General features: G+C 46.2%; 1 long non-coding RNA gene across 1 annotated transcript; it reads left to right on the forward strand.

Annotated features, from left to right (window-relative positions):
* The first annotated feature begins 232 nt into the window (after nucleotides 1-232).
* Nucleotides 233-5,139, forward strand: LOC143475629 (uncharacterized). Its single transcript, XR_013121071.1, has 3 exons — nucleotides 233-261; nucleotides 3,856-3,891; nucleotides 4,789-5,139. It is a non-coding gene; the product is annotated as an uncharacterized LOC143475629 (long non-coding RNA).
* Nucleotides 5,140-7,239: the final 2,100 nt, after the last annotated feature.

The following is a 7,239-nucleotide window of genomic DNA, read 5'->3' on the forward strand; positions in this document are numbered from 1 at the left end:
TTCAAGTTCCTACCGGCTAATAAAGTATTGATATATGGTTTTTCTCTCCGTGGTATTGGCGAACCGAACCTTTCGACCGACGGGTTGATCGGCTATGTTGGGTTGGAGTCCCGACACGCTGGGCTGAAGTCTCCCTGGGACCTTGAGGAATCCCTGAACTGGCTTAATTGGACAAAGTGAAGGCCGGACGATAGGTGACCTGACTTGAGGGTGGAGAACCGAGCTGTCCTGACTGAGCCCCTGACACCAAACCGTGGTCACGTGAGTCCCAGTGATTATATCAAACAATGTCTGGTGAGGAAATGCAAAGGTTGTATAAGCAGCTTAATGATAGCTGGGGTATAGATAACTGGGTATGGAGAACTTTAAATGAACAGGTTGAGCAAACATGTACCATGTTGTTTTTGGTAGAGGATAGTCCTAAGAAATGGGAGAAAATTAAAATAGACTGTAAGAAAAATCTGCAGGTATGGGTGACCAAGGCAGGTAAAAAGGGAACAGACCGTGTGTGTTTGGGGGATATAATTGTCCAGAAAATAAAAGAAAGTAAAGAGAGATTGCTTAAACTAAAGGGAGAATATAAGGAGGCAGGCAGACTGAGAAAAGTAAAATTGGGGAGAGATGTGTTTAAAGCTGAGAGAGAGTTGGGTCTGAGGAAGAGATATATGTGTTGTTGGGCTGGTAAAATAATAAAGCAGGCGAAAGAAAAATGTGAGACAGAAGAGACTAATTCTCTAGAGTACCCACCCACTTATGAGTCTATAAAGCGGCTTGCACCTTCGGCGCCGCCACAGCAGCAAACACAGGTAACCGTGAAAGGCATATATCCTGTAGTATATGTGAAGGAAGGTGAGATGGTTATAGCTGATGACTCCGGCACCGCGCCATCAGGGCGGGGGTGCAGACCTAGGAATAGACGACAAGAAATGAAGCCGTTTGATAATGTAAGAGCACAGCAAGAAGGTTGGGGTGATGTGGTCAGCAAGGAGAAGATTGATTCAGGGAGTGACATTGAACAATCAGATGGGGAGGAGCTAGAGCAAGCATGTAGCACAAGGCATAGCTCAGGAAATAGATATGGCAGCAGGCACCAGAAGGCAGAGAGAAAAGGGAGGAAATTAGAAACTACGGGTAAAGAGACCAGGCAGGATCAGACAAAGAGACCAAGACGGGAGGTAATGGTTACATGTGATCTGAAGGGGACTATGGTAGACTCAGAGAATGAGAATAGTGAGGTAGTAGAAGAAGTGAGAGCAGGACTATTAGAGGCTAAAAAGCAAATGCATGAGTTAAATGAACTCTTGGTGCAGAATGGGGTGTATCGAGGGACAAGGAGTAAGAATAAGGAGTCAGATAATGAGGATTTGGTTATGCCTCTTGTAACTGGGCCCACTGGGAATCGTGAATATCAACCTTTGCCATTGACTGATGTTACTGCGCTGACTGACCAACTTCCTCCTCTCACTGAGGGGGGAGGCTTATGGCTATCTAAACTAGACAAACTGACTGCGGGCAAGGTGCTAGCTATGGGAGATTTTAGAGGGGTGATAGCTAGATGTTGTACAGCCACAGATCTCAGAGACATAGAGTATGCGGCCGGTACCACTGACCTGGTACATAATGTCCCTTTAACTAGACATATTCAAGCCCTAGGTAATGCTATGCGAGATAAGTGGCCAGTGCGTGCAGCTGCAGCTGTTCCTAAATTCACTTGGACCTCTAAACAGACCCCCATAGGTTATTTGAGCCAGGCAGTGGACACATGGGTGTCTCAGACAGGTATTCACCCAGGCCCACGGGGCCCTCATAGGATGTGGTTTAGAAAGGCGGTATTAGAGGGTGTTCCTAAGGCGGTTCAGGAGGTTATGGATGATAACCCTGATTTGTTTGATTGTGACTCAGATAAGTGGAACAAACACCTTATTCACCACCTAGGGAAGGCCCTAGATAAAGCTGAAGAGAAGAAAGACGAACAGGACAAGATGGTGACAGAGCTAATAAAGTTACAGCTAGTTGACCATAGGCGTAAAGCAACTGATGACAGGCAGGCTAAGAAAAAGAAGGAGGCTATTTTGGCCTCAGTCCAGGGTCAGGGTCAGCCCCCTCAGCAGCCCCCCTTAGCTCAGTGTGTGCCGCAGCTGGTGCACCCTTATGTGGCCTCGCCTCGGGAAACACAGTATTTACCCACGTCAGGGGGATACCCCCACCAGGGCCAGAATTTTAATTTTAGGGGCAGAGGTCGGGGAGGGGCCAGGGGAGGTCGTGGTGGTCCGGGAGGTTTCGGTCGTGGTATGAGGGGTGGGTGTTTCCTCTGCGGGCAGAGAGGTCATTGGGCAAAAGAGTGTCCCCAGTACACCGGAGGGCGTGGGAGAGGCAGAGGCCAGTTTGTACCAGCGCCTAACCCTTCTGCAGCTCCAGGGCAGTACCCCGTTGGCACATGGGGAACTGACCAGTGGGACTGACGATGCCCAGAGGAGAACTCGGACAGCAAGGCCACGGCAGACCCTATGCTGTCCCTCACAGTCGGCCCTCAGAGACTCTCTTTCCTAGTTGATACCGGGGCGACTCATTCAGCGATCAACTGTGCTTTGCCTGATGGACTGGTAAGCAGCGATACTGTGATGGTGAAAGGGTTCTCTGGGACGCCACAAAGTCTGCGAAAAACTGTTCCAATGACCGTAACATGCGGCCAGCAGGCCATTACCCACAGGTTCCTGATTTCAAGGACTGCACCGGTTAACCTGTGTGGAAGAGACATTTTAATAAAGTTGGGAGCTACTGTGTTATGTAGCCCCTCTGGGCTGGTTGTCACATTGCCGGATGGCACACAGATGCACTGTTCAGAGGGGGAGGACACTGGCATGTATTTGATCTCCACAGACTGGCCACCCACGGTTGACATCTACTGGGGCCTCTTAGAAACTGACTCCTGTTCTAGGAGGGGCGTTCACTCCAAGTTCCTTGACTGGAAGCCCTGGATTACTTTGATTGAACCGTATGTCCCGCCCCCCGACCCATTACATATGACTTTATTTTATGACCCTATAGGGGATCAGGTTTATGGGGAAGAATATGAGGAACAGTTAATTGATCAAATTTGGGAGATAAGTACGACGGGGATATTTGTGGGACCTGAAGGCGTCGCCGCACCAGTTGTTTTGACCCCGGCACAACAGCGCTGGTATATGATGAGTGATTCAGCTGCTCCTCACATTTCTTTAGCACTGCACCCTGGACATATGGCCAAAGAACTAGGTGGGATGACTAGGAAAGCTAATAATGCTACTGATTGGGTTCAAACTGACATACCGCAGGTTTTGTATTCACAGTCCTGCAATACTTGGTTTATACAGGAGCCTTCGGTAGACAAGATCACACTAACTAGAGATATGCTGAGCAGATTTCATGGCAGGGAGTGTTGTGATCACCCTGATAGTAATCACATTTTAGATCAAATGCCGCCTAGTCTGTGGTCAAAAGGACCGCATGATGTAGGACTTATTTCACAGCCACCAGTACGGTTTGAAGTGCAGGGAGAATACCCCAGGTGGAAACGTCAGTATCCACACAAACCAGCTGCTGAAGCGGGCCTTGCAGAAGCTATATCTGGACTGTGGAATGCAGGAGTCTTAGAATATGCACACTCAGACTGGAACACTCCCATACTGCCAGTGGAAAAGAAAGGGACAGGCGCCTATCGCATGGTGCATGATCTTAGAACTATTAATGAGATTTTGATTACTCCAACTAGTCCAGTACCTAATCCTTATGTGGCTTTAGCATCTCTTTCTCCAGAGATGAAATGGTTTACATGTATTGATCTGGCTAATGCTTTCTTTTGTGTTCCATTGGCAGAAGAATGCAGGGATATTTGTGCCTTCACCTTCAGAGGTCAGCAGTACAGGTACACCAGATTACCTCAGGGATTTGCTTTGTCGCCAGGATTGTTTAATAGAGCCTTAGCTATCTCATTAGAGCATTGTGACCTGCCTGAAGGGTCACTACTTGTTCAATATGTGGATGATGTCCTCCTGGCTTGTGATACTGCAGAAACTTGTTTGGAGGCCACTAAGCGGGTGCTTCTTAGGCTGTGGGAAACAGGCTATAAAGTATCCAGGGAGAAGTTACAGTGTTGTAGGCCTCGGGTTCAATTTCTGGGTAGAATAGTCACCGGGGGAGCGACAGGAATGTCACCACAGCATCGTACTTCTATTCTACACCACCCCAAGCCCGAATCAGTAAAGGACATGTTGTCTTTTTTAGGACTGACTGGCTATAGTAGACACTACGTGCCTGACTATGTGGAACTGACCAAACCACTTAGAGACATGGTTCGTGAGCTGGGCATGAGAAACCTGACTGGTAAGCTAGACTGGACAGCTGAGGCAGAAAGGCATTTCATTAAACTTAAGCAAATGTTGGCGCAGGCAGTTGATCTCGCTGCACCAGACTACAGCAAACCATTTCACTTAGATGTTTCTGAAACACCCTCCTGTGTTAACGGAGTGTTGTTCCAGAAAAAAGGGGGTGAACGGAAGGTTCTAATGCACCTTAGTGTCCCACTTGATAACACAGAAAAACGACACCCACCTTGCACACAGCACGCAGCAGGGGTTGCAAAGTTAGTTCTAAAAACAGCACACATAGTAACAGGACATCCTCTCCACATTCTAACCAGCCACAGTGTTATGTCATATGTGAACTCACAAATGTTTACACTCACACCACTCAGACAGAGACGGATTCAAAAAGTTCTGACGGCACCTAACTTATTGTTTTCTCATGAAGGGATTAACATGGCAGACGGAATGTTGCAGGGTCCAACACATGAGTGTGTGGCAGAAGCAGCAAAGGCAGCAAAATGGAGACCAGATTTAGAGGGAGAACTGATTCCAGGAGCTGAAAATATGTGGACGGATGGATGTGGTTTTAGAGGTAAGAATGGGATAGTACAGTCAGGATTTGCAGTTGTAATGGAAGCACAGGGTGAGCAAGATGAGTTCTGCACGGTACATTCAGAAAAACCTGAGGGCTTACAATCAGCACAGAGAGCAGAGCTATTAGCAGTCATAGCGGCTCTGAGGCTGGGAGAGAACAGGCACATAAATATCTTCACTGACTCAGCTTACGTAGTGGGGGTGGCACACGTAGAGCTAGGACAGTGGGAGAGAGCAGGATACACAACACCAGGGGGAAAACCTATTAAATATCAGGAAGACATGAAAGAACTTGCAGCAGCTCTCATGTTGCCAACAAGAGTAGCAATAATTAAATGTAAGGGTCATCAGAAGGGAAATAGTCTGATTGAGAGAGGAAATGAAGCTGCGGATGCAGCAGCAAAAAAGGCAGCAGGTTATAAGATTGATGGGCTACAAATGGTATGCAGGGAGGAGGAGGAGTGGTCTTCTCTTCCCACAGGCAGAGAGCTATTTGAGTTACAAGAGAAATGCAGCCCAGAAGAAAAGACCGCGTGGGTCGACAAGGGAGGAAGAAAAGGTGAAGAAGTTTGGGTAGGACCAAACGGCAGACCCATTCTCCCAGGAAAATTAGTTAATACAGTACTCACAGGAGCACACGGGGTAGCACATGTAGGCAGGAAGCAGATGAAGGAGAATTTAAAATATTGGTGGCACCCATACCTCAGTGACATAATAGTAGAGTGGACAAAAAACTGTGAAATATGTAATGTACATAACAGTGGCCCGACTCTGAAGCCGGGACCAGGTAAGTTTCCTGGTCCTAGAGAACCAGGAGAAAAGATCCAGATTGATTACACTGACATGATAATACCGATTAGAGGTCAAAGGTATTTGTTAGTTGTAGTGGATAAATTCTCAGGTTGGGTAGAGGCATTTCCCACCAGAGCAGAAGACTCTAAGTCTGTCTGTAAAGCTTTGATAAATCATTGGATACCACATAACGGTTTCCCAAAAATAATTGAATCAGATAATGGCACTCATTTCACAAGTAAAGAGTTAAAATTTGTAGAACAGAGCCTGGGGCTCAGGCATAAGTACGGAACGGTTTACCATCCCCAATCGCAGGGTAAAGTAGAAAGGATGAATGCAAACATAAAGAATAAATTGGTAAAAGTATGTGCACAAACAGGAATGAATTGGCAGGAAGCCCTGCCACTAGTGTTATTAAGTATAAGATCTTCAGTAAATTCTGCAACTGGATTCACTCCATTTGAGCTCATGACAGGAAGGAGTTTTCCGGGGCCCCACAACGCGCTTGCGAAGCTAAACATATCGGCGGCCAGATCACATAAGGAATATTTCAAAGAACTAAAAGCTATTTGTGAAGCTTTTTCTGTGCAGGTGCGAGGAGAGGAGCCAGACTTGACGCCTCGACCGGACCTGCCTGTGACTGAGTGGGTTCTTCTGAAAGTCATCAAAAGGAAGTGGTCGGAGCCCAGGTGGACCGGTCCATTCAAAGTGACTGAGAGGACTTCACACGCCGTTCGATTGAAGGGGAAAGGAGACACGTGGTTCCATCTCAGCCAGTGCAGAGCATCAGAACCACCCATCCAGCGCGCCGAGATACGGAGCTCTATAACCTACGGGTCATAATAATACCCAGAGCCAGGGGTACATCCAGGTGGTATACCTGACCCCCTTCGTTGGAAGAGAAGATTATTTTGCCTTTGACAACAAAAGAGAAGATAATTTTTTTATTATTTTATTTTTATTTTTTATTTTATTTTTGTTTATTAAACAATTTGCTTGGCTTTGTAGAAAATTTAGGCACATAGACATATAGATATTGTAATTGTGACTATTGTTCAGGGATTGTATTAAAGTAAAGTGAAGAAATAGACAAAAGATAGTGTTACAGCAAGAGCCCACAGGAGTGAGTGAGTGAAACCTGATCCTGTCAGGAGGAACTATTTTTAGACTCTACACAGACCAAGTAGCTTCCACCAGTCCAGTTAAACCCTCAATAGTGTGTAACTCTCTGAGCCATATTAGAAAGAGATCGTAAAGGTAGAAAAATACATCTAAGACCTAGGGTAAAATAAAATAAAAGTGGTAAAATAAATGTCTTCAGAGCCCTATAATAGAAATAGAGTGGAGATATATCCCACAAGGTAAATCTGCATTAGCATCGCCAGGAATTTCTATAGGATACAAAATACAACCCTTTGAACCCTCTCCAGAAGTTTATTTTAATATAATAGGTCGGTTAGTGTACAAACCTAGTGATAAAATAGCAGTAGCTAAGTGGCTTTGTCCGTGG

This window comes from Brachyhypopomus gauderio, chromosome 14, assembly GCF_052324685.1.
Source record: "Brachyhypopomus gauderio isolate BG-103 chromosome 14, BGAUD_0.2, whole genome shotgun sequence".
Classification (NCBI taxonomy): Eukaryota; Metazoa; Chordata; class Actinopteri; order Gymnotiformes; family Hypopomidae; genus Brachyhypopomus; species Brachyhypopomus gauderio.